This window comes from Triturus cristatus, chromosome 11, assembly GCF_964204655.1.
Source record: "Triturus cristatus chromosome 11, aTriCri1.1, whole genome shotgun sequence".
NCBI lineage: Eukaryota > Metazoa > Chordata > Amphibia > Caudata > Salamandridae > Triturus > Triturus cristatus.
In genome coordinates this window covers 590,701,271-590,727,452 of record NC_140594.1, presented here as the reverse complement: position 1 = coordinate 590,727,452, position 26,182 = coordinate 590,701,271, and positions in this window count along the sequence as shown.

The window sequence follows — 26,182 nt, the reverse complement described above, 5'->3', positions numbered from 1 at the left end:
TTGCACCTTTGGAGAAGTATCTAGTAATGTCAGTAAAGATAGATCTGGAAGTAATGGTTCCAGGTTGGAACTAAGAACTTCAGTAAAGAGTTATGTACATAATGTAGTAGCAAATATAGAACATCATTGTTTTTTTGCTTTGTATAACATATTAGACAACAATGAACTAACTAAAGTTCTGGAACGGAAGGAGGCTGTCTTGTTCTTTGAATTACCAATTTCCCCTTTCAGAGGGTGCTGGGGACTGTGCAGTAAGCTGGGATTTTGTGATGCTTTTCAGGAAAATTAGATTGGACTACATTTTAAGAATCACCATTTGCATAGGTATTACAGACTTCACAGGACTATGTCCCCCTTCAGCTTTAACTTACCTCCACACTCTACACCGCATGGAATTGTTAACTTTCTAAAATTGGTCCTTAATAAACTGTACAATATCTGTTAAGATTGTTAAAATGAGGCTATGCACACAGTAGTAGGTAATAAATAAGTTTATTAACATCAGTCCCATATAAAGTAACAAGTGACAGGTAAGGCAAACTAGTAGGACCAGGCCTAGATCCAGGTTACACCCCACAAGGACCATGGTGACTCTTCCCCAGACTATACTGGAGTCTGCTTTCTCCAAACAAACCAATGTGGAAAACACACCAAACATTTCACACACTTCACACATTCTCAACACAGACATCACTCATGCAGACAAGAACTGAAAAGCAATCACTACAACACATATCTCAAAAGAGGAATGTAAGGCACTTAATTATCTGAAGTGCAATCCATTGCTACTATAAAACCAGAAGCCCAAGGGGAGGGATAGTCATTCAACATAAATCAGACTATTATACATTGTACCATCTAATACCTATATAAATGTATAAAAGCCCATCTCTAATTTCCTTATTACAGGCAACTTGTGACACATCTAGTTGCCTGTAATAAAGATATTAGATAGCTGCTCAACTGTAATAAGTTATTACAGTTGAGTTCTGATGCCACAGTGCCTGTTGCCAGAGCCAGCAGCAAGGCTGCATGGCAGGTCACAGAGTATAATTGTAACAGCAGTTTAACAAGGAGAAGAGAACTGGCTTTCCTTTCTTCTGATATGTTTTTTCTGAAATGAAAAGTAGAAAGGAGATATTTATGGCAATATGTTTATATTTTCCACACTTTAGGCAATTGCACAAACAATAGAATCTCTCCATGGTCCAAAACAGCATTTTAAAAATCTGACTTACATAAAACTGATTCAAAAATCTTTTGGCAAAAACTGCCATCCATGTTTTGGTGAGGACAGGTTCTGCTTTTATTTTTCATGCCTCAACAAGCAAGACTCCAAGCACTGAAGCAGTTTGAAGGATCAGAGATGTTGTGACTAGGTATTATAAGGTATAAAATACCCTCTGCTGTACAATAAAAAGATATAGAAGGTCACCTCAGAGTCTTGTAACCTTACTAAGGAACTTGGCGTTCAGCCTCATTCATCTATATGATTATGGAACTCCTTGTTGCATGCAATATCCATACAATGTATGGCAGGGTGATTTTATAATGATGAGACATCTGACAACTGAGTAATGAGTAATGCTACAGACTGTTAGAAATAGCCCTGTGACTCCTTTATGTGTGGGAGCTGAACCTCAATAATGATCTGAACACTAATATTTGGACATCCAGTATTTTACCTATTCAGTTTCAGCTCCAAATATCCCATTGATCTTGTGGTAAGAGACTACACTACTCAACACAAAATCTCACAATTTGGCACAGTTAAATCTGAATAAATATGGAAGCATTAATAAATGAGTTATAGATCAGAAATAAGGCACTAAAGGGGTTTCTTACAGAATTGTTAATACATGCGGCACAGAGAAAAATATGTGATTCTCCATGAAGGCCCAAATACAGAAATACAAAATCATGAGGGTAGTAAAAACGTCTAGTTAAGCAAATCAATTCAAAACTCCCAGAAGTCAAACTCATAAAGAGTACTGACAGCATCCCAATAAAAAATCTAAGAACAAATGGACAAAGTCTCGGCAAGCCCTACACCAGGAACAAATTTCTCAAAGAACCCAACAAACTAAAAAGCCCATTAGGAAAAAGCCAAATATTAAATGCCCAAAAAGCCAACTGTGTCTCGAGATCCAGGAGATCAATACACATTTCTCCTAAACTATTCACACATTTGGCAAATTCAGCATGGCATTACCATGGTTAAGGTGGCTTGGCAAATCAAAAACAACAATGTAATGCTTTACATCTTTAGCAGTAACCCATTTCTTAAGGTAAAAGAAATATTTCACCTTCTCCCTTAGCAACTGCACTAAGGAGATGTAGAACACAAAATGCAACATTTCTCCAAAAATGGGACCTAGAATTAGTATGCTTACAGCAGAACTTCCAACAGAAGTCATTGAAAATTATACTTTGGGTATGCGATGGAAACTTCATTACACACTTCCTAATACAGTGGTCCATTCTCACACCTTTGATGTCATTCACTTGGTGTTCCACAGAAACAATGGGAGAAGTGACTTTCTGCGGGATACTGATTGGGAGGAGTAATAAGCAGGAGCATGATGAGCAAAAAAACACCAGTACTGCATTAACATTCAAAGAAATTATGTTTCGTACAAAGATGGGGCTAAATTCTTAACAGTATAAAATGCCCTATCGAGTGATTTAGCAAATCTATTTCAAGTTGAAATTTATAAGTTCATAGGTTTCGACTCTATGCAACATTAAAATCATTAATTTTCAAAAATAATTTTCACACCTTAATTACACATTTGCACATTTTCTAAAAAGCTGTCACACATCTGACCCTTACCTTAGAACATTCTAGCATTCACTCAATGGATTAAAAAATATGGACACATCTGGCAGATGGAATTTGACATTTTAAATATGAAGAAACTGCATACTCCAACTATATATACTCTGCCTAAGGTTCACAAAGGTTTGTGTCCCTGTCACTCCCTTGAAGGCCTGCAGTCTTGGGTTGCACCTCAAATCTGGAGCTTCTTTGCCAAGACTGTTACAGTTTCAATAAAGACTTTGTTACCAGGTAAATGACGTGTAAGTGATAGTGTGCACTTTATAGGCTATAGCAGCATTTCTCTATGGGTTGCCAGCTGATTTCTGGTGGGTTGGGAAGAGCACCAAATAGAGAATGCCTTTACATTTTCTATTTATCTTGTCACATTTTTCTGCTTCAAAGATAGAGGTCAAATATCAGGCTATGTCTTCTGACAAATTGCTGCCTATTCTTATATCTTGGAGATTTGTGTACACTTTTCTTTCTCTGATTGTAAAGTGAGAGGAGTTTTTAAAATTAACTATATGACAGTCTTGCTGGGGTAAAGAGCGTGAAAGGAAAGGGTGTAAGATATCATTTTATTGTCACACACACAAAATTAAATACCTGTAAATGAACTGTACACACATTTCAGAATATATGAGCATTCAGGAAAGCAAAATTAAAACCCATTTTTTTTAAATTCTGAGGAGTGATGGAAATATAGATTTTAATAGGATCAAAACAGATCAAGAAACATTTACTTGGTGATGTGTAAATGATAAATTTTCACTGAAACTCGATTTCCCCACATTATTATTTGTGTGTTACATAGTTTTATCAGTAAGACTGCATGTCTGTGAAATGTTTGTGGCCATTTCAACAGAAAATGTGCTGTCTGTAAATGATAGTGTCATACCTCACAATGCTTTAGTAATTTATTATTTACCATTGTGATGTAGCACACTATCAAAGTACCAAAGTACTCTACCATCTACATACTACACCCTTACCCCGCCCCTACTGAATACACCTGTTACTCTTTAATTGAAGATAGGGTTTTTCACAATCCCTATGACTTCAGTGATGCAGTATTGATGTCAGCATCCCCTTGCTGAAATTGTTCCAGCATCAGTGGTGAAAAGGAGCTGAACTATGTCCTTAAGTCCAGTTTGTAAACAAACCCTTGCAATTATTCCCAAGCAAGACACCAGGTGAACCTTTAAGTATTTTGTTGCAGCAGTTTTTTTTACTTCACAAAGCCATTTTATATAGCGCATGCGCTCCCTATATTTTCTCATACATTATCATCCCACTTGTGTATAACTTTCAAACATAAATTGAGAACTATGGATGTGGCCGAGCAACCAGAGCTGCTTTGGATCTGTGAAACCAAGTTTGAGTCCCAGCATTGGTTCTGTGCAAATCACTCTGGGCCAGATGTACGACTTGCCAAATAGGGACTTGCAAATTACGTCACTTTTGCAACTCACAATTTGCGACTCGCTATTTGGCATGTACAACAGTGTCTTGGATAATATTTGCGATTACCAATGGGGCCGCAAAATGTGAGGCTTATGAATATTAATGTTTACTTTGTTATACAAATGAATCAAGGACAATTGAAGAATCAATCAAGAATTGACCACATAACTTGTGAAGTACAGATGACACACACAACGTAAGAGTACAAATCACGGTAAAGCCAACTTTAGAGGGTGAAATGCTGTTCTTTATATATAAATTGCATCATTTATATAAACACCCATATCATCTGTAAGGCGAGGTTACCAAAGTAATAAACTGTAAGGTGAATCAGTGTATCAGTGACAAAGTGACATAAGTGACAGAATTGTGCATAATACATACAAAGATTAAATACAAAAAACTTTTTATGTACAAAATATACAAGAAGAGGGCCAGTATTGAAGAGAATTACAATGACACCGTTTCACGAATAAATCAGAGTATGTATAGAAACAGGTCTTGAACTGGTCCTAGCAATTGTCGTCGACGTTTCAACCCAGTGTAAGCGACACTAAATCGTCATGTAGGGTCTTCATCAGGACATTAAAATAAACGATGGCAACCTAGCCTATGGTCTAGGATGGCCTAACAATCAAGCGTTCAGGTGCCTGAGGCGCTCTGTCCTTGAACACCTGAACGCTTGATTGTTAGGCCATCCTAGACCATAGGCTAGGTTGCCATCGTTTATTTTAATGTCCTGATGAAGACCCTACATGACGATTTAGTGTCGCTTACACTGGGTTGAAACGTCGACGACAATTGCTAGGACCAGTTCAAGACCTGTTTCTATACATACTCTGATTTATTCGTGAAACGGTGTCATTGTAATTCTCTTCAATACTGGCCCTCTTCTTGTATATTTTGTACATAAAAAGTTTTTTGTATTTAATCTTTGTATGTATTATGCACAATTCTGTCACTTATGTCACTTTGTCACTGATACACTGATTCACCTTACAGTTTATTACTTTGGTAACCTCGCCTTACAGATGATATGGGTGTTTATATAAATGATGCAATTTATATATAAAGAACAGCATTTCACCCTCTAAAGTTGGCTTTACCGTGATTTGTACTCTTACGTTGTGTGCGTCATCTGTACTTCACAAGTTATGTGGTCAATTCTTGATTGATTCTTCAATTGTCCTTGATTCATTTGTATAACAAAGTAATTGTTTTGCTCATACCTGACAGAATCATTGTTTTCTTATAATAATCATACCCAGGTTCTGAGGGACACAGGGTCACCCCATTGTTTAGACATTATGAATATTAATGAGCCACTCGTATTTTGCGACCCCATTGGAATGGCTGGCCCTCCCAGGGATGGTGGCCTGCTGGGCTCAGCAGACCACCATGTCTGGGACTGCTTTTAAATAAACAGTTTTTTTAATGTAGCCCGTTTTCCTTAAAGGAAAACGGGCTGCATTTAAAAAAAAAAAAAGAAAAGTTTTTCTATAATTTTTTAAGGGCAGGCAGTGGTCCCTGGGACCACTGCCTTCCCTTAAAAAATAATTTTGCATACATTTGCAAAGGGAAAGGGGTCTCATGGGGACCCCTTCCCATTTGCGAATGCATTACCACCTACTTGAAGTAGGTGGTAATTTGGGAGTGTTTTGTGACTGCAATTGCGGTCACAAAACATTAGTACATGGCTATGGAGTAGCTATTTGGAAGTGTATGCCTCTTCCAAATGCTGAGTCGCAAAACAGCATTTTGTGAGTCACAATTTTTTTGCGACTCGCAAAATACTGTTTGCGCACGCTAAAAACCATGGGCCCATGTACAAACAGGTCTAAGACTCTTTTGCGCATGCTAAAAACCGTCATACATCTGTCCCTTAATCTCCTCTGCTTAGAATAAAATGAATCTGAACTTCTGTAATGTGAACTGGTTCTCATGTAGAGCACTCCTTTGCTTTTAGGGCAGTGTTCATGCTATATAAAATTGCAACAAACAAACAAACAAACACACACACACTCACCCACACACACACACCCCACACCAACCAGGACAGCTGCATGGGTAAGCTTTCCTCACAAACTGAGCAAGGACAGCATTGTCAGCAGCAGTGCAATCATCCCTGACCCAGATGTCGGCAGCACGGTTAACAGAAGCGCTTGCAAAGCAGTGCAAGCTACACACACATACGCAGACACACAGACATACACAGGTTTGTCAGGAGGATGACATGTTTCCCTGGAAAATATGAAGCATGGGAAGCAGAAGTGCAGACAATAATGGCAAGATATGCACAGCTACTACCACACACCAACATAAACAATGACTCACAGACACACACATGCACACACACACTGTGCAGCACAGGCTGAATCATTGCAGCTTCCTACACACCACACATATTTTCAGGAAAAGCTAGTTCTTCCAACACTACAGCAAATTATAGAGGAATATATATGAAATACCAGTCCTTTCTTACAATGCAGCACCTTGTTGTACCCAGGATTTTACAACACAACACATCACCCACATTTGAACGTTCAGAATTGTCTGGTCACTTTGATGTTGTCTGTGAACCACTGTGTTCACATGCTAACTCACATGAACTAAAGACAGCACTGCCCGAAATACAGGGTGCTGGACACTGCAGCTGATCATGGCATCCTTTTGGTCAAGGTTATCTCAGGTAGGAGGCAGGCATTTGGACATCAATTACAGGGTGCCAGGGATAGCAGCAGCTACTCCTTGGTTTCCCTGGCAGACACATCTTAAAGATTTTGGGGGCCCTGAACCGAAAGAATTTTGGGGACCCCTTTTCAGAACAACTTTGACTTTATGATCCAATTTCAGCTTTTTCGTGCCCTGTTTGGCCAGGTCACTGACACTGCGCAGACACAGTGGTCCAAATTCTAAATGTGTGTCCATCTACTACTAAGGGATAGTGATGTGTCTTTTAAATATTGTAACATAGCAGCAGCTCACTAATATTATCGAAAAAAAATTCTTTGACCGACTGCCTTTTATCATAAATGAGATACTGCTTTGATATAAAAAGAGCTTTTTTTTGTTGATGTTGCATGGTGTTGAGAAAACAAACAACATTTCTCTGCAACGCTGTGGCTGCGGGGACCTGTGTTGGCCCCCTGCTTGTGATTTCTGATGCCATTGGTTTTTATGTTCATATTGATCATATGGCTGCAAACAATGAACATTTTTAATAAAGGAATATACTTCAAAAAAGAAGGTCATTGAAACAGTGCCAGCCCATTTTAGAGATAATAAGACCAGTTATTATTTCTCATTTGAACTATAGCAATGCAGTTTAACTCGGCATTTCCAAAAATCATATCTAACTAAACTTGAAAGGAGTAGAAATGATGCGGTCCAGTTGGCAAGGGCACCTAGAAGAAAACATGTTTCTGTAGCCACAACAGGTTGTCAGCGGCTTCTTGTAAAAGATGCCAGGATCTGGTTCATGTAAAGGGGCTGTAAAAATATTACAAGTAAAGCAAGTTCTAGCAATGCTGGATGATGCTTAGGGGGGTCGCCAAATCATAAGACGCACAGGATGCTGTCTGGAATACACCAAGGCAAGAGGGCTCAATTATGCATGAAAGATGCCAAGCTACACAAGGTGACAGTGGGTTTGCTAGAAGAATTGGTGCTTCTTTCCCCTGTGATAGTGCTGGAGCAGGATTTGCTAATAAAAATCTATTGGGTTTTGAAGCTCTGGTTTGTCTATTTGTCATAGTTAACATAAATAATCATTAATTATTAATTATTTGTTTTGTGTAAGTGTTTTTACTTATCAACATGTACGTATTAACAAGAGAGAACTACACGTGGGAACGCGTATGTGTTGCCTATTGACAATGTGCATGTTTTATTAAATAAACGTTGCTGAGTGCTGTTTATTTTAAAGCACGAAACGCTTTTGAATTAATGCTTTTCTGTGTTGCAAAAGCTAGATAATTACATACACATAAGGGTATTAGTGGGGTTAACACTGTTTAATCATTATGCTGTGGTAACGTTGTTTTTGTCTCTTTCAATTAAGATGGTCTATTTTGGCCTAGAAAAAACATGGCCGCCGTTTGCAGCCTGGCCTCGAGTGAGAAATTTGTGATGAGAGGGCCTTGCTGAATATGATCACGAGACATCTGATCACAGTCCTTGCCTGGTTAAAACTTTCCGTGAGGACAGCAGCAGTTCTGGGTGAGTTTCCAGATGTATTGGACAGCCTTGGAGGACAAAGGAGCTGTTAAGAAAGAACTCTGAGCTCATTGTATCATCGCTGAGGAAATGTGGATGCTAAAAGATACTTTTTTATTTTTGGTTCCTGTTCTGTTTTTTTATTTTTGTGATTTCCTGAGCGGAGATTTTCCAAATGTAGCGATGCTACATCCTTTCCTGCTCGCTCTGCTCAGCGGTTCGGCGGATGTGTAAAACATTTAATGTTTCTTTAATATTGCAAGTTTCATTATAAATATACTAGACTAGAGAGGGTCCGTGTCATTGCATTCGGGATTTTGAGGCCACTTTGCCATTTTCCTTCCCAAACCTGCGTTGGTGAGGATCGATGCTGAGAGGACGGTGTCTTGGGAGATTTCTACTGAGAGACTTGTCCTGATGACCCATTCTGACATTTAGCTAGAATAGGTAATTATGAGAAAATGATTTATTCTGATTAATTTCTTTTGACTAATTTTAGATAAAGAATCATAATTTTAAATACGGTGTTGGTGATTATTTCTTGTCAATTATTGAGTACTCTATTTGATTATTGATGTATAGATTATTTAGATTATGACAATTGCAATAACTAGGTCTTATCGACCTCGGTGTAGATGTGGGGTTTAGGAGGTTTAGGAGTTTTTCTTTCCACAGGTTCAATGCTGGTGGAGTATTTGAGTGTATGTTAGTGAAATGGGCCCTAGTGAATGGTGAGTGTATGTGCGTGTAACTGTGAAATTACTCTATCCGTGGAAGTAGGGAGATTTTGTACACCCCAATCTGCATCAAGTTCCTGGTAGCAGAGTGATGATGGTTATTGATGATTGTCTTGATCTGATTAGATTGCTTGTACATTAGCTTATTGATTGATGTTGGTATATGTACTAATACTATATGTTGAAGTCGTCATGTTGAGTTATATGTAGTGCTTCTGGAACTTGGGAGCTAGTAGCAGTTCCGTAGTAGGGCAGAGGGAAGTATATGCTGCTCTCGGGAAAGACGGGATTGTTGGTCCTGTATGTATGCAGGAAAAAAAAACGTGTGACAATTGAAGTTGCGCGTCACATTGTCTGGATTCGGAATCAGTGACATTGTTGTATGTTACTATTAGAGATATTTCTGGTATATAAGGAGATCGTATGGTAGTGAAGGTTATCTGTGAAACTCTGGTTTTAAGTCCCAGGGATCCGTAAGGTTCGCCGTTAAAGCTTATCGCGGGAGAAGTAATAGGTATTCTCTGAGCTTGTTTGAGAAACTGGGTAGAAGTAAGCTGCTTGGTTAATGTGTGTTATAATTCTGTAGTAGAGCAGATTGTTCGCTGTTCTCGGGAAAAGCAGGATTCTGTGTGTATGTACTATATTTTTCTTGTATGAATGTGCGTGAATGCTTATACATTTAGTTGATTGTAAGACTCTTTGGACAAGTCCTAGAGGAAACAATTAAGGAATGTATGAAAGAATCCCGTTGATTCTTGTGAAATAGATTTTCTTTACTATTCTGTGGTTAGCGAGGCAGACAATGGAGATGTTTATATGTTGTAACTAATGGATTTTGTAGAAATTTGACACGGAGTCTACTGAGAAATTTTGTAAAGGAGGGGTAGACGAGTGACAAGAGACAGGAGACAGAAGCGACTGCAGCGACTGCTGACGTCAAACAGACCGCGCTTTGATTGGATATTAGATCAGAATAGTGCTCGCGCTGAGATTGGTGCGTTGGTGTGAGCCGCGCAAGGATTGGTAGAGCTATTCTAGTGACGTAACGTTCCAGGATTGGTGCGTTAGTGTGAGTCGCGCTGTTATTGGTTAAAAAAATCATATTGTGCAGTTGTATTACGGAAGGGATTAGAAAGTTTTGGTAAGCGTTAAAATGTATTACCAAGAAGAGAAAAAGAAAAAATCTTTGTTCAGAAAGATTAAAAATTGGTTCGACAAGGATAAAGATGTTAAAACGAGAGAGGGTGAATTGTTACCTCCATCGAAAACGCCTGCATCCTTCATGGCTGCGAGATATGGGTATCATATCTGTATATGGTTGGAAAATTGGGTTAGGTATATCAAAGAAGATGGAGTTTTAGCATTTCCAGAACATGGTTCATTTAATCTGGCCGTGTTGAAAAATTTACGGGAAAAGATGTTATGTCTTGACCCAAGACCAAGGCCGACACAGTTCGAGGCTTTAGTGGAATGGGAAGAGGAAGTGCATGAGCGAGAGAAACAGAGGTCTGGAGGCAACTATAGGTATATGTTCGGGAGAAGATATGGTCGTGAAACTCATCATGATCGAATGACGAGATGGCGAGATGCTAGTATGTAAGAGGGATTATATCCTGTGAGAACAGTTGAAGAGGGAGCAGAAAGGGTTCCTGAGGCAGAAGTGAGAAGATATGGAGTTAATGAATATGAGGATGAGGTTTTAAATGACATGATTTACAAAAGACCACCTCCATATAGACCGGAACCAGAAGAGAGTACACCAGTTGTTTCTCCGATAAGAGATACAGTGCAGATCATTGAGACAGAAAATGTGACACCTGAGTTAAGAAGTGGTAATCCTTTCAGGGAAAGAGAGAATAGAAGCAGTGGCGAAAATACGAGAGAATTAGCCAGAACTACATCGGAGTTGACTGAAAAGATCAAAGAGCTGACAAAGAATCTAGACGCTGTTACGGTACCCGTAACCATAGGTCCGGTTATGCCTGTTTTTGATAAGCAGAGGACGGGTGAGAATGGTTTGGTGATTCCATATGTTGGGAATAGATTGACAAGTTTGGCTGGTCCTTCAGGAGATTCAGGAAAAAGGGCAGGAAAATTTAGACATGACACATGTAGTGAAGGATTAGAGGAGTCTAATTCAGGACTGGATGCTGGTGAAGCTAGTTGTTCAGGGATGCCAATTTTAGAACCGCAGAAGAAAGTGGTTCAAGTGAGAAAATCTACTGAAATAACAGCTGAAGATTTGAATGAATGGATGAAAGTTCTTCAAAAGAGGGATAAAGATTCACAAGCAATTGATGTTGCTAGGTTACGTGTAGAATTAGAAGAGCTTGTTGCAGGGACAGTTCCAACAGAAATTCTAAAAAATCATCATGATGGTGAATTATTGTTTATGTGTAAGAATATCACCTGGAGAGCGAGAAATACACATGACAGATTAAGAGCAATAGCAAATGACTATGGAGTTGACATTGATAAAGTGAAAGTTTTGCAGAAGTCTTACAGGATGGATTTCACAGATAAAGACATTGAGAATTTGAATGGTACTGGTAGAACAGGACAGATTAAAGAGATGATCGCTTTATTGCGAAAATGGGGTGATGTTGAGAAGTGGAAGGATAGATGGTACAAAAAGAGAGAAGAATCAGGGGATAGGACTTATTCAGCATTTCCTGTGAGAGAAAAGGAAAAACCAGTGGATACTTATCCTATGAGAGAAATACCTGGAGGAGGATATGTACATGTTCCATGGACCAGACAGGATATTTTATCATTTACAAATGATTTCCCTCGATTGAGAGAAAAGCCCGTCGAGTGGTATAGGCAGGTAGACAGGTTTGTGAAATTGTCAAAAGTGCTGTGGATTGACCTGAATAGTCTGTTTGATATAATTGTTCCAGCAGACTTGTGGGCTGAGTGTAAAATAGTTGTGAGTTGGCCTACTGAGGAATATCCAAGAGATCAGAGAACAGGAGCACCAGATCCAGAAGTAATGAGAAAATATGAGCAGGTGATTGTATACCTGAAAAATAAAGTACCTCCAAAAGAAACAGACTGGGTTAAAATAGATCGAACACATCAGGAAGCAAAAGAATCAGTTCATGCTTTTTACGAGAGGCTGATACTGGCATTTAAACAATTCAGTGGAGATGAACACCTGGGTGACAAGGATTTGAGTCATTTTGTATACAGATTTGTATATGGCCTGAGACCTGAGATTAGTGAAAGAATTCGTGAGCATACTGTGGATTGGCAGAGTAAGAAAATAGATGAGATTCTGAAACATGCAAAATACTTCAGTGATGAGATTGAAGCAAAACAGAGAAAGCTGAAAGAGAAAGCAATGTGGGCACAAGTGAAAGTTGCGGAAAGACAGGAAGCACAGTTGGTGGAACAGGCGAATAATGCAGGAAATAATGCAGGGAATAGACCTAGGTATGCAGGGAAAGGAAAGGGGAATCTTGAGGAAGCTAAAAAAAAGTTCCCATGTCACAACTGTGGCCAACTGGGACATTGGAGATCTGAGTGTACCAATCCACCATTAGTGAATAATGAGGGAAAATCCTTAAATCAACAGGTGCAGAACGAGGGGAATAATCAACAGCAGCAACAGCAGAAAGTTGTGAGACAGCAGAGTCAAGAGCCAAAACCGCCCTTGCCGCAGAATAGAGGAGCACAAAAGTATAATCCGGATTCGGGATTCTACAATGATGAGCAGGTAAACAAACCAAGGCGTTCTAACCAGGTACAACAGTACTTGTTAAAGAATGAAGGGAGTGAGTCTGAGGGTGATTATTGACGGTGCCGAAGAGAGGAGGAAGAGTGCATACTTGGTGCAACTCTAGAAATAGACCAGGCAGGACCATTTGTGGATGGAAAAATAAATGAAGAAGGTGTTACTTTTTTAGTAGACACAGGTGCGACAAGATCAACTGTCAGGTCAACAGATATTAGAAATCTTCCTCTCTCGGATGAAGCAATCCAAGTAGTTGGTGTAGCTAATACACAAATCAGAACACGTCTTACTGAACCAGTAAGAGTACAAATAGGGAAATTTTCAGACATGCACAGATTTATCGTCTGTGACACAAGTCCAGTGAACCTGTTAGGTAGGGATCTACTCTGTAAAATGAATTGTACAATTTTTTTGTACACCAGATGGAATAGCTTTTGAAACACCAGATGAGGATGTTTTGTACCGAATGACTCTAGAAAATAGAGAGAGTGAGTTAATTGGTGCATATGCTGTGTTTGATCCAGAGGATTTGCCTCAAGAGCTGAGAGACACAGTGAAAAGGACAGTTTGGGATTTTACTGGAGAAGATGTGGGCTTGATGAATAATGTAGATCCTGTGAAAATTTCAGTGAAAGAGGGAATTACTTATCCTAACATTCCTCAGTACAAAATGACACCAGAAATAATTGAGGGAATAACTCCTATAATTGAGAAAATGATTCAGCAGGGAGTTCTGAGAGAACTACTGAGTAGTCCGTGTAATTCACCGATAATGGGGCTAAAGAAGCCTAATGGGAAGTTCAGGATTGTACAGGATTTGAGAAAAGTTAATCAAATTGTGGTGGCATGTTGTCCTATTGTGCCAAATCCATCAGTGATTTTGTATCAGATTCCACATGATGCTGAGTGGTATACAGTGATTGATTTGTGTCATGCTTTCTTTTCAATTCCATTGCATCATGACAGCCAGCCGATTTTTGCATTTAGATTCGGCCAGCGTATTTTAGCATGGTGTCGTATCCCACAGGGGTATACAGAGAGTCCTTCAATATTCAATCAGTTATTGAAAAAGTCATTGGAGAGTTTGATCATGCCTGAAAACTCAGTATTAGTGCAGTATATTGATGACCTACTTGTGGCATCAAAGACACGTGAAGCTTGTGAAGTAGATACTATAGCTTTACTGAATCATCTGGCAGATGGAGGGTTAAAAGTATCTCCAGCCAAATTGCAATTCTGCAAGAAAGAGGTGCATTATCTTGGACACAATATTGAGAAAGGTCTGAGAAAAGTGACTGATGACAGGATCAAAATTATCAGGGAAATGAAGGCCCCAAAGACCCAGAGAGAAGTGAGAATGTTCCTGGGAATGGTGGGTTATTGTCGTCAGTGGATAATTAATTTTTCGCTGATAGCAAAGCCACTGATTAAGCTGACAAAAAGTGAGATGACAGACCCATTGGAACTAGATGGAGAACAAATGGCAGCATTTGAAGAGTTAAAAAGCAGAATGTGTGAAGCCCCTGCTTTGGGTATGCCAGATTATGAAAAAGAATTTGAATTGTACTGCAGTGAGAGAAATGGATGTGCACTTTCAGTGTTAATTCAGAAGCATGGATTACTGAGAAGGCCTATTGCGTACTTCTCATCGACACTTGACCCTGTAGCTGTGGGTTTACCAGGTTGTCTGAAATCTGTGGCTGCAACATGCAGAAGCCTAGAACAGAGTGAGGGAATCATAATGGGATATCCTGTAAGGGTATTCGTACCTCATAATGTGGCAATTCTTTTGACGAGAAGCAGAACTCAGTACATGTCACATAGTCGGTTGACTAAATATGAGAAAGTCATTCTGGGAGCATCAAATGTGACTCTTGAGAGATGTGTGAATGTGAATCCAGCGACATTGTTGCCGGATATTGAAAATGTGGGTGTGAAAACAGAAGATGATCACAATTGTTTGGATGTGCTTGATTACTGTACAAAACCGAGACCAGACATAAGGGATCTTCCCTTGCATGAGAGTGATCATGTGTTGTTTGTAGATGGATCATGCTTGAGGAATGATGAGGGTGTGCTATGTGCAGCATATGCAGTGTGTAAGGTTTCAGAAGTAATGGAAGCATCATCATTGAAAGGAGTGAAATCTGCGCAAGTTGCTGAATTAGTGGCATTGACAAAAGCTTGTGAAATTGGGAAAGATTTGAGAACGACTGTGATGACTGATAGTCAGTATGGATTTGGAGTTGTGCATGACTTAGGCCAACTTTGGCTACAAAGAGGTTTCTTGACGTCGAGTGGGACTCCAATAAAGAATGCTGAAGTGATTGGGAAATTACTTGAGGCGATACAGCTGCCTAAAGAATTAGCAGTTGTAAAATGTGCTGCTCATGGACAAGGAGATGATTTTGTGACAGTGGGCAACCGTTATGCAAATGACATTGCTCAATATTGTGCCAAGAATAACCAGTCCATTAATCGGGAACAAGAAGGTGAAATGTCTTTTTGTTCTGTGATGTTTACTAATGTCTTAGAGACGTGGGATGAAGTGAAACAGTTGCAGGATGAGGCAGAGGAGGAAGAAAAGAAAGATTGGATTAAGGCAGGTTGTGCCCCAAGAGAGACAGACCATGTTTGGGTCTATAGAGATGGCAGACCAGTAATGCCGAACTCCATGCTGTCAGCAATGGCAAGGATGTATCATGGCCAGGGACATTTGGGAAGGGATTCAATGATTAGGTCTTTTAAGCAAACCTGGTACAATGCAAAGTTCAGGACAATTGCAGAAAGTATCTGTCAAAGATGTTTGATTTGCCAGCAATTTAACACTGGGAAAAAGACAGTGGTGAGTCTGGGAACAATAGGCAGAGAAGGAGGTCCTTTTACAAGAATGCAGATTGATTTCATTGAAATGCCCCAAGTGAACAGACTGAGGTATGTACTAGTGGTAGTCTGTTTGTTTTCAAGATGGGTTGAGGCCTATCCGACTAGGAGAAATGATGGAGTAACAGTGGCAAAGTTACTGTTAAGAGAGTTGATTCCTAGGTACGGATTTCCGGTAACGATTGAGTCTGATAGAGGTGGACACTTCTATAATGAACTCATGAGTTTGATTTGTGAAGCATTAAGCATACAGCAGAAGCTACATTGTGCATACAGACCAGAGGCTTCTGGTGTTGTTGAGCAGATAAATGGCACAATCAAGAACAGGATTGGTAAGATGTGTTTAGCCACTGGCATGAAATGGCCGGATGTCTTGCCTCTAGTGCTAATGACTATTAGATCTACTCCAGATAGAACTACTGGTTTAAGTCCGCACGAAATAATAATGGGACGTGCAATGCGACATGCATATGTACCTGTCAATAAGTTGATGACAATAACTGATGACATGATTTTGGATTACTGTAAAGGCCTGGCTGACGCAGTTCATTCTGTGTTTCACCAGATTGGAGAAGAAGCTACTACACTTGAGAAGAAGCAAGCTCATGATCTGAGTCCAGGAGACTGGGTGAGGATTAAAGTTCACAGAAGAAGAAATTGCTTGGTTCCGAGGTGGGGAAGACCAAGACAAGTCATTCTAACTACGACGACTGCAGTGAAGTGTGCTGGTGTGAAAAACTGGGTGCATGCGAGTCATACTCTGAGAGTTCCAAACCCAAAGGATGGGACTGGTAGAGAGTATTTTGAAGAGTCAGATTCCAGTGATGATGAAGACCCAGAACCAGTGAGAAAGAATCAAAGTTCAGGAAAAGAAGCAGAAAAGGCTTCAAGTTCAAGAGAACCATTGAGAATCTCAGAAAGGAGATCAGATTCTGAAAGAGAGCCTGAAGTTCCAAAAAGCAGTGGAGGAAAAAGAAAAGAAAAGAGCAGTTCCACAGAAATTACTCCTGAATCAGAAGAGGAGGAGATTGAAGAACCACTTGAGATTATATCTGAAGAAGTAGGGTCAGAAGAAGATAGAGAGGGACAGATTGCGGAAGACCCCCGAGGAGGTGTAGGGAACACTTCTAATAAGCTAGGTGAAGGGACAAGTAGACAGCAAGAAGATTGCGTGTCGGAGACCGGAGGAGGGAAAGAAGTAGGGAAGTCTCAAATAGTGGTGAAAAAGACTGTGGAGCGAAAGAAAACTGCTGAAGAACAAGAGCGAAAGAAAACTGCTGAAGAACAAGAGGCATTTGAAACAGAATCAGATGAAAGTGAGAATGGAAAATCAGAGGGTCGAGTTCTGAGAAAGAGAACTTGGATTGGAGAAAGAAATAATACAGAAACAAGACCAAAAAAGGTTGTAAGAGGAGATTTTTGGCCTAACAACAGAGTAAAGAGGCTGAGATACAGACTGATAAGAGGGAATACATCGAAAGCTGAACAAGTGAATGAAGTGTCGAGTCAAAACGAAGTAAAAAGAAAGGAGCAAAAGGAATCAAGAGAACCTGAGGAAATAAAAAGAATTAGAAGACCCAACCAAAAGTACAGATCACCGGAATGGTCTTATGTGGCACTGTCTGAAGAAGGAGAAGAAGAAACAGTGAATCGAGACAATCCGGAGGGGATCTTGAGAAAAGTGGTTGAGGAAAAGGAAGAATCTGTTGGAATCTTAAAAGTTATTCTGACTGACATTGGAGAAGAGTCAGATGCACAAGATGTTGTTGATGATCTGATACAATTTGATGTTGCTGAAGAAGGAGGAGTGAAAAGTGATGAATATCCAAATTGAGTGAACTGAAGAAATCACTTGGAGAAAGTGAAAAGGAGAAAGTCTGAAATTCAGCTGTCCGAAGTAATCCAAAGTTTGAGAAATTACAGTAGTGGAGTAGTAGAGGCTAAGTCAAAAGACAAGGTCAAAGTAGTAAAATGGCTAACATAGAGAATAATCAAAGTAGATGTGCCTTCTTAAGAAGATGGTGTAGAATGTGCTGCTGCTGTACTGGATTATTAATGCTACTATGGGGTATTTTAGCTTTATTAGTTACATTTAGAGTTTCAATAGGTACATTTGAGATACATACTGAGAATGAGACAAATGTAGAAAAGAATTTGCAAAAAGTAGTTCCAACTAGAATTAGTAATACTTACATGCATAAAGATAGGTCAATTAATGATTTTTCTAGTAATGTTTTTTCAAAGTTGTTATACGAATATGTGAAAACAATGGAAGTAAGGGATTGCTACGTTTGTATGCAATTACCTGCATCCGTTTCAGAGGGTGTTACTTATCACCATTTACCAGCTACGTATGGAATTTCTTGTAGTGTATTAAGTAGTGTTTTTTATTTGTTAGGGAAAATAGATTATGAGATGTCTAACAAAGATAGTATTTTTGGGCACTTGCCAATGAACAAAGAGCTGAATCCAGCTAAAGAAGCTAACATTTTTGGTGAGATTTTTATTGAGAAAGAAGAATTAACATTAGATTACATTTTTAAGAATAATTTAACTTGTAGTTTGGAAGAAGAGGAGAAAGCTTTCCTGAACATGGTGGAGGAAAGGAGATTGAGTATGCATGAAAAGGCAGAGAAATATAAAGTGAGTGAAACAATTTGGGACATTGAGATGGGAAAAGAATTGAGAAATGGAGCTAGTCCAACTTTAGCTTTAGATGCACCACAGAAGGGTAAGCTGTGCATTACAAGAGGGAAATCCCAATAGGATACATATTTTGTTGGGACTAGTGAATGTCATGATACATACTTCATTGCCACAGGATGGGGTTTCAGAGGTGGAGAAGATACAATTTTTCCAGGAGTGTATTATGTTTGTGGGAACAAGGCTTATTACAAGTTGCCTGACCATTGGTATGGCACGTGTTATGTGGGCCTGGTTTTTCCAAAGATCTTTCATATAGATAGAATAGAAGATGTAGAACATATTAATTTACTAATGCGCTTCAAGAGGGAAACTTGGTCTGAAATAGTGGGTGACATTTTTGGAGCTTTAATTCCAGCAGTGGGAATTTCTTTAAATGCTTATGGGATTCGGAAACTGTCAACAGTGGTGGATCGCTTATCGACAAATACCGCTGGAGGGTTTCTTTTGGTGAATACGGAATTAATTGCCGTACGTGCCATGTCTATGCAAAATAGACTTGCTCTTGATATTCTATTGGCTAAGGAGGGTGGAGTTTGTGGAATGCTGAAAGTTCAACATTGTTGCACTTACATTCCAGACGAAAGCAAAGACCTGAAGGTCTATATCAAAAATATTACTGATTTGCATGAAGAATTAGTACCACTTGAAGCTGAAAGTATCTGGACTAAAATAGCTAATAAGGTGATAGCTGTTAAGAGTTTTATTGCAAACATAGGTAGTACTATTATAGGTAAGATATTGTTTCCCTTAACTTGTATAATTGTTGCTTTATTGATATTGAGATTGGTGTGTTTGTGTTGTAAAAACAGGGGAGGGAAAAAGAAATTAATTAAAAGAAATAATGAAAAGAGAAATAAAAGGTTGAAAAGAGAACCACAAGAAATTGAATTAGAAGAATTAAGGGAGAGTGTCTACTTAGAAACAAAGAGGGATGATGAAAGAGTGTCTGGTGTGTAGTGTTGTGTAAGGAGGAAAAAGACATTTCCAATTTCTCCTAAAATGGGACTAAATTTCACAAAACTTTTTTTTTTGGGGGTTATTTGGTGATAAAATCACCAAAGGGGAGATTGCTGGAGCAGGATTTTCTAATAAAAATCTATTGGGTTTTGAAGCTCTGGTTTGTCTATTTGTCATAGTTAACATAAATAATCATTAATTATTAATTATTTGTTTTGTGTAAATGTTTTTACTTATCAACATGTACGTATTAACAAGAGAGAACTACACGTGGGAACGCGTATGTGTTGCCTATTGACAATGTGCATGTTTTATTAAATAAACGTTGCTGAGTGCTGTTTATTTTAAAGCACGAAACGCTTTTGAATTAATGCTTTTCTGTGTTGCAAAAGCTAGATAATTACATACACATAAGGGTATTAGTGGGGTTAACACTGTTTAATCATTATGCTGTGGTAACGTTGTTTTTGTCTCTTTCAATTAAGATGGTCTATTTTGGCCTAGAAAAAACATGGCCGCCGTTTGCAGCCTGGCCTCGAGTGAGAAATTTGTGATGAGAGGGCCTTGCTGAATATGATCACGAGACATCTGATCACAGTCCTTGCCTGGTTAAAACTTTCCATGAGGACAGCAACAGTTCTGGGCGAGTTTCCAGATGTATTGGACAGCCTTGGAGGACAAAGGAGCTGTTAAGAAAGAACTCTGAGCTCATTGTATCATCGCTGAGGAAATGTGGATGCTAAAAGATACTTTTTTATTTTTGGTTCCTGTTCTGTTTTTTTATTTTTGTGATTTCCTGAGCGGAGATTTTCCAAATGTAGCGATGCTACATCCTTTCCTGCTCGCTCTGCTCAGCGGTTCGGCGGATGTGTAAAACATTTAATGTTTCTTTAATATTGCAAGTTTCATTATAAATATACTAGACTAGAGAGGGTCCTTGTCATTGCATTCGGGATTTTGAGGCCACTTTGCCATTTTCCTTCCCAAACCTGCGTTGGTGAGGATCGATGCTGAGAGGACGGTGTCTTGGGAGATTTCTACTGAGAGACTTGTCCTGATGACCCATTCTGACATTTAGCTAGAATAGGTAATTATGAGAAAATGATTTATTCTGATTAATTTCTTTTGTCTAATTTTAGATAAAGAATCATAATTTTAAATACGGTGTTGGTGATTATTTCTTGTCAATTATTGAGTACTCTATTTAATTATTGATGTATAGATTATTTAGATTATGACAATTGCAATAACTAGGTCTTATCGACCTCGGTGTAGATGTGGGGTTTAGGAGGTTTAGGAGTTTTTATTTCCACAGGTTCAATGCTGGTGGAGTATTTGAGTGTATGTTAGTGAAATGGGCCCTAGTGAATGGTGAGTGTATGTGCGTGTAACTGTGAAATTACTCTATCCGTGGAAGTAGGGAGATTTTGTACACCCCAATCTGCATCAATAGAGCCAACGCATTCATCAACTACATCAACATGCAAGTGGAGGAGTGGCAACACTATTTGAACTTCAACAGAGGGTGGAGACCTACAGAACCCGCGGATATCAATCTTGGTGCCTTCATGTAGAGAGAAGCTAAAGAAACCCAACTCATCAGGGCAGCAGAGAGAGAAGGAACATGGTGAGATTGAATCTAGCCCCATCTGTTACAGACATATGATTTCAGCTTCTTTGACACAAAAGTGGAACCTATTGTTTCTATAGAAATGTATGGATCAACGTATCCTGAGCGTTGGGAGATACTTCTTTACTATGTATGTGTGATTCTCAGTCTGACCAGTATATAGAAAGGAATGGCCTCGGTTTATACTATGAGATTCTATTAGTCTATCAGTGGCAGAGGCCATGCAGAGAGCCATGCTGTCCAATGTTATCCGAAGGACACTCTGTAACATAGGTTTCAATGGAGATGTCATTGATGCTGAAATACTTTACACTAAGAGCCCCCAGAGAAGCAAAGATCTACCTTGTATAGGGTAAGTAGGGTCATGACTCTTGTGATCTAGTTCCTGGTGGTGTAACTTTTTTTACTTGTACAATTTCCTGGTTAGAGAAAAGAGCTAGCGTCTATGGAAAAAACTTTGATAATATTTTGATAACACCATATTGCAATAAGGTTGTTGTTGAAGCTTTGGGTCCTTGTTGGTTTAGTGGACACTGGGACTCAAAATATGCCCAGTCTCTGTTGTAGCCCTCATCTTGCAGGTAGCATTACTAGGTGCCAACTAGCAAATGGGTCAGTTCTTGTCTAGGCGCCTCCTCGTGTGTCTTGGCACTCTGGCACCCCATTGACGGTTTTAAGTGGCACCAAAGTACAAAACCACACTGGTTACTTACAATCATAAAAGAAATGTTTCCATTCCTCAGGCAACCCCTGAGCTTTTGTCAGTTCTAATTAATCACCTTTATGAGGCTGTAAATTGAGTCTGGTTGTTCAGTGCTGTTTTCTTCTATCTGAGGTCCTTCTCTGTTTCTGAAGCTGGGCAGTTCCATATGGGCTGCCACAGAGATGCATGCATTGATGGTTTATCTTGCTAAACAGTCAACTGTTTATGAATAGTGATTGAGGGGCAAGGGGACCCACTATGGACCTCAACACCACCTAGTAGAGGTTAGTTCTGGGATCTATTTACCATGGGGCATTAGTACCATGCAGAGGTAGGGGACAGGTGGTCTGTAGCCCCTGCTAGATGTCAAGGTAAGTGAAGTATGTGTTGTAGAAAAGGACCCACAGAGGTGTCCTCTCAGTGGAAGTATTCAAAGTACTGCTTCTGATCAGAGTCTGCCTGGCAAGGGCAGTGCATTTACATGAACTGCCCCTGTCAGGCTGGGTTGCAACCTGACAATGTGAGTTATTTGTCACTTGACATGTAGAGTATGAGTCTGCATGCGTCATCTACTCATTTATGGCTGGTCTAGCTAGTCAGTCCCCTCCATAAAATAACATCCTTTCAGTAAGAGAAACTACTTGGATCTCAGGAAATTGGTAAGGCTGATTCTCTTATGGTTTTTGACTTTCATTCTAGTCAAGTTGGACAAAGCTTGACAGCTGGCAAGCAGGTAGGCAGAAGCAGACAAGGGCACACAAATAATTGCCTTTCGGCTTATCACCTTGGATGCTGGACTCACGTTCAATACTCTTTCTAAGAGGAACATTGTTTGAATTTCAAATTCTCTGGCCATTCAGGAACAAGAACATAATCACACACTTCTTTCCAGGCAAAATCTGAGATGCAGAACGCGGTGGGAAGTTTGGTCTCTTGAGCCAACTATCAGAGGACAAAATGTATGTAATTATACCATCACATATGATTCCAGAAGGGGCTCTGGACTGTTCCTCTGCTGGTGAGGTACAAATTCTGCTGGCAAATGCACTCCAGCACAGTTTTGAGACATGTGGTTGTAGGCATCTCAGTACAAAATAAATGCTGCACAAACCTTGCTACAGAGAATTACATGCATTTAGCACAGTCAGCGGGAGATATGCAGTCTGCACACTTCCCATAAACTGACACCAACCAGGAAGCCTTCCGATAAACAGTCGAGGGTTGTCACCAAAGGATACAAAAAAGAAACTGGCTGAGGGACGGGCAGGGCCGGCTTTAGTGCTGGTGGCGCCCAGTGCGAGAATCATTTTTAGCCCCCCACACCATATGAACGCCTCCTCTGAATCTTTCACTATGACCGGGTATAAGTGCCCCTCATCCCTCCAATCAAAATATTTTGTAAACACAGAGCCCAACCCTGAGGTCGGCGCCCCCTCCACAGGTCAGCGCCCAGTGCGGCCGCACCAGTCGCACTGCCCTAAAGCAACCCTGGGGACGGTACAACTCAACTAATTTGGATGGCCCGCTTCCTAGCTCGCGCCTTCTGCAGTGGCGTCTTGCGTGGCTTAGAAACAAAAAAAGGAAACAGAGTCAAGAAGTTGTAGGAGAGTTTTTACTAATTAGAAATAATGCCTAATTTAGACATGGTTCAATTAGCCTGACTAGGCCTCAGTTATTGCAGTGGCAGCTATTTGCATTTGCAGACTAATAGTGGATGTTTGAATTATATGAACAAAGCCTTTCTCTGTCTGCATGCTTGTGCTTTTCCAGTTCAGGAAAAACATTGACAAAGAAGACTCAACTGTAGTATTTGTATAGTATTTTGTGTTTTTATCAAGAAAGCACTATTTAGGATGTTCCTTTACTTTGTAACATTTGAAGGTTTTCTGCTGATGGTTTTGTGTGTGCGATTCATAAGCAGAACAGACTACTGTATTGTGTAACATAAACATGACAATTCATTTCCTAAATTAGTTATACATAGTCTAACCAATAAGATACAATGGAAAGGAGGTGTATCTGGAAGTACCTTTTTAAAGTAGAATATTGATTAACCCGTACCTTGCAACACTACTAGTTCAACCCTGTCATGCCATATTCAGACCATAACTGTGTGTGGCTTCTTTACAATGAAACCTTATAAAAACTGCTATATTTTGGAGATGAGCCATTCCTCTTAGAAGTCTTCTTAGAGGCATATTCTATGTAAATCTGTCTGTTTTCTTTATGTGTTTTGGATTTCTTCAGAAACTGACCATATGTTAGTCCTCTCACAGAACATGACTGACTATTTTGATTGGATTAAGTAAATTATTAACTAAGTACTTTTTGTTTTCTGCAATGAGCATAATTTTAAATAAGCCCATGAAACTTAAAATGGAAACTTGTCTATGATAGGTTTATGTTCATTAGCCTTGGACTAAGTCTTATGAAGACTCACAAAGTCTTACGAAGACTCAGACAATCCTAATCCTGTGCATCGACCCTCTTAATTAGTTAATTACAGCATCGACATAGGGACAGAAAGGTAACAAAGACCAAACAAGAAAGATAGTGGTAGAGCAGAAAGACCATGAAGACAGACTCGACAACCATAAAAACAAAAGAAGGACTACATGATTCTGAGCAGGGGGAAGCGGAGAGACATGGATGGAGCCAGAGCATGGAGGACGCTGACAGGGACCTTTGCAGGAACACAGAAACATCGACGTCAGGAGCTGCCAAAGCAAAAACCAGGAGCACTCCACAGTCGATGACAGAGAAGTATGTGACAGTTTGTGGATGATGGCTGTGGCCTCTGAGATGTGTGATTTTAACAGCAAGTTGGAACACACTTGGAATAAATTAGGGGGGGGGGGCGTTGAGAAGCTCGTGATAAAGTCAATCATTATGACTTCTTGAGCACTTTCTTTTTTTCGGGCCCAAATATTTACCATCCCCACTGCACAACACCCAGAAATAATAAAGGCTGTACAAGATTCTGTAAAATACACTGATTTAGTATCAGACCTGACAAGGCTGAGGTCCTCGTCGAGTTCCTACAGGAGGCACCCATACATAGAGAACATCTGAAGGAAAGACAAAAGGAAACAAAATATCAGATAAAAGTACCCCGTCGACTCCTGATCTATGCCAGAGGAGTGTCGCCCCACTGACTCAGAGCCAGCCACTGAAAAATAAAACGATATTTTAATATTGTTTTATTTTTAAGCTGCTGCCGAGCCAGCCTGTGTAGAGTGGGACAAGGCTGGGGTCGCAGGGAGGAGTGATTGTGTCCTTATTAGTGCGCGTGTCTGTTTGGCCGGCTGTCTTAAGCCAGCCCAACAGACATGCGCAGTTAGCTTTCTCTAACCCAGGTGTATTCTACAGTCGGGTGGAGAAACGTGCCAAACTCCCTGTGCCTGAGCGGAGCGTCTAAGCAGCTGGCTCAGGTTGAGGAGTCTGTCCCAGGAACTGTCTGGAGCAGCAAGAGAAGCGAGAGGCGGCCGCAGGTTCAGGTACGTTAATTTTAATTATTTTTTTAAATTCAACACTCCCCTCTTCCCCCGCCACTGTTGCTGCTGCCCTGCCACCCCCGCAGCATATTGGCAGCAGCCGCGACTGTAAGAAAGTAACAAAACAAAAAAAAGCTTATATAAAACTTATAATATAGAAACGATCAGGAATGGAGAGAGGTAAAGTCATTCATCTCTAACGGATAAAGATTAAGTATAAGCATCAAATAAATAGTTTTTCTTTTCTTCTTACTTTGTTTATTATTTTTTCCCAGCATATTGATCCTTACCGAGGTCTTCTTCTGAGGGACACTGACTGGCCAGAGATGAGGAGACTTGGGATCTTTCACTTGCAGGCAAGAAGACAGAAAAAGGCTCGATATTAAACAATTATATCCTAAAAGACGGAGAAAAGACTTTAGAATGTACATTTGCTTTGTTAAATAGAAAATACACCCTCTAAACTCTTTTAATAAATTGTACTTGATTGCTGTGTTTAATCCCACCCTCAGAAGGGCTGAACGACAAGACCCCTCTTCCAAAGCCAGCTACAGCAGAGGGTCCCGCTGGTGCACACTAGTGCAGAAACCCTGGAGGACTGTATAGAACAGAACAAAGGAATTCTAAGTGGCATAGGTGGTTCTTGTGGCCTCATTACAAGTGTCATGGTGCTGTATGTGTTAGTTCCGCACTCCAGGAGCCTGTGTTCGTGTTAACTCTGTAAGTGCGGAATTAACGGGGATTAACAGTCAAACCCTGAGACTTTCCTGAGTAATGAGGAATTATTGGCAAATCATTAATTCTGGGTCTGATTTCCTCTGGAAATTCTTCATTCT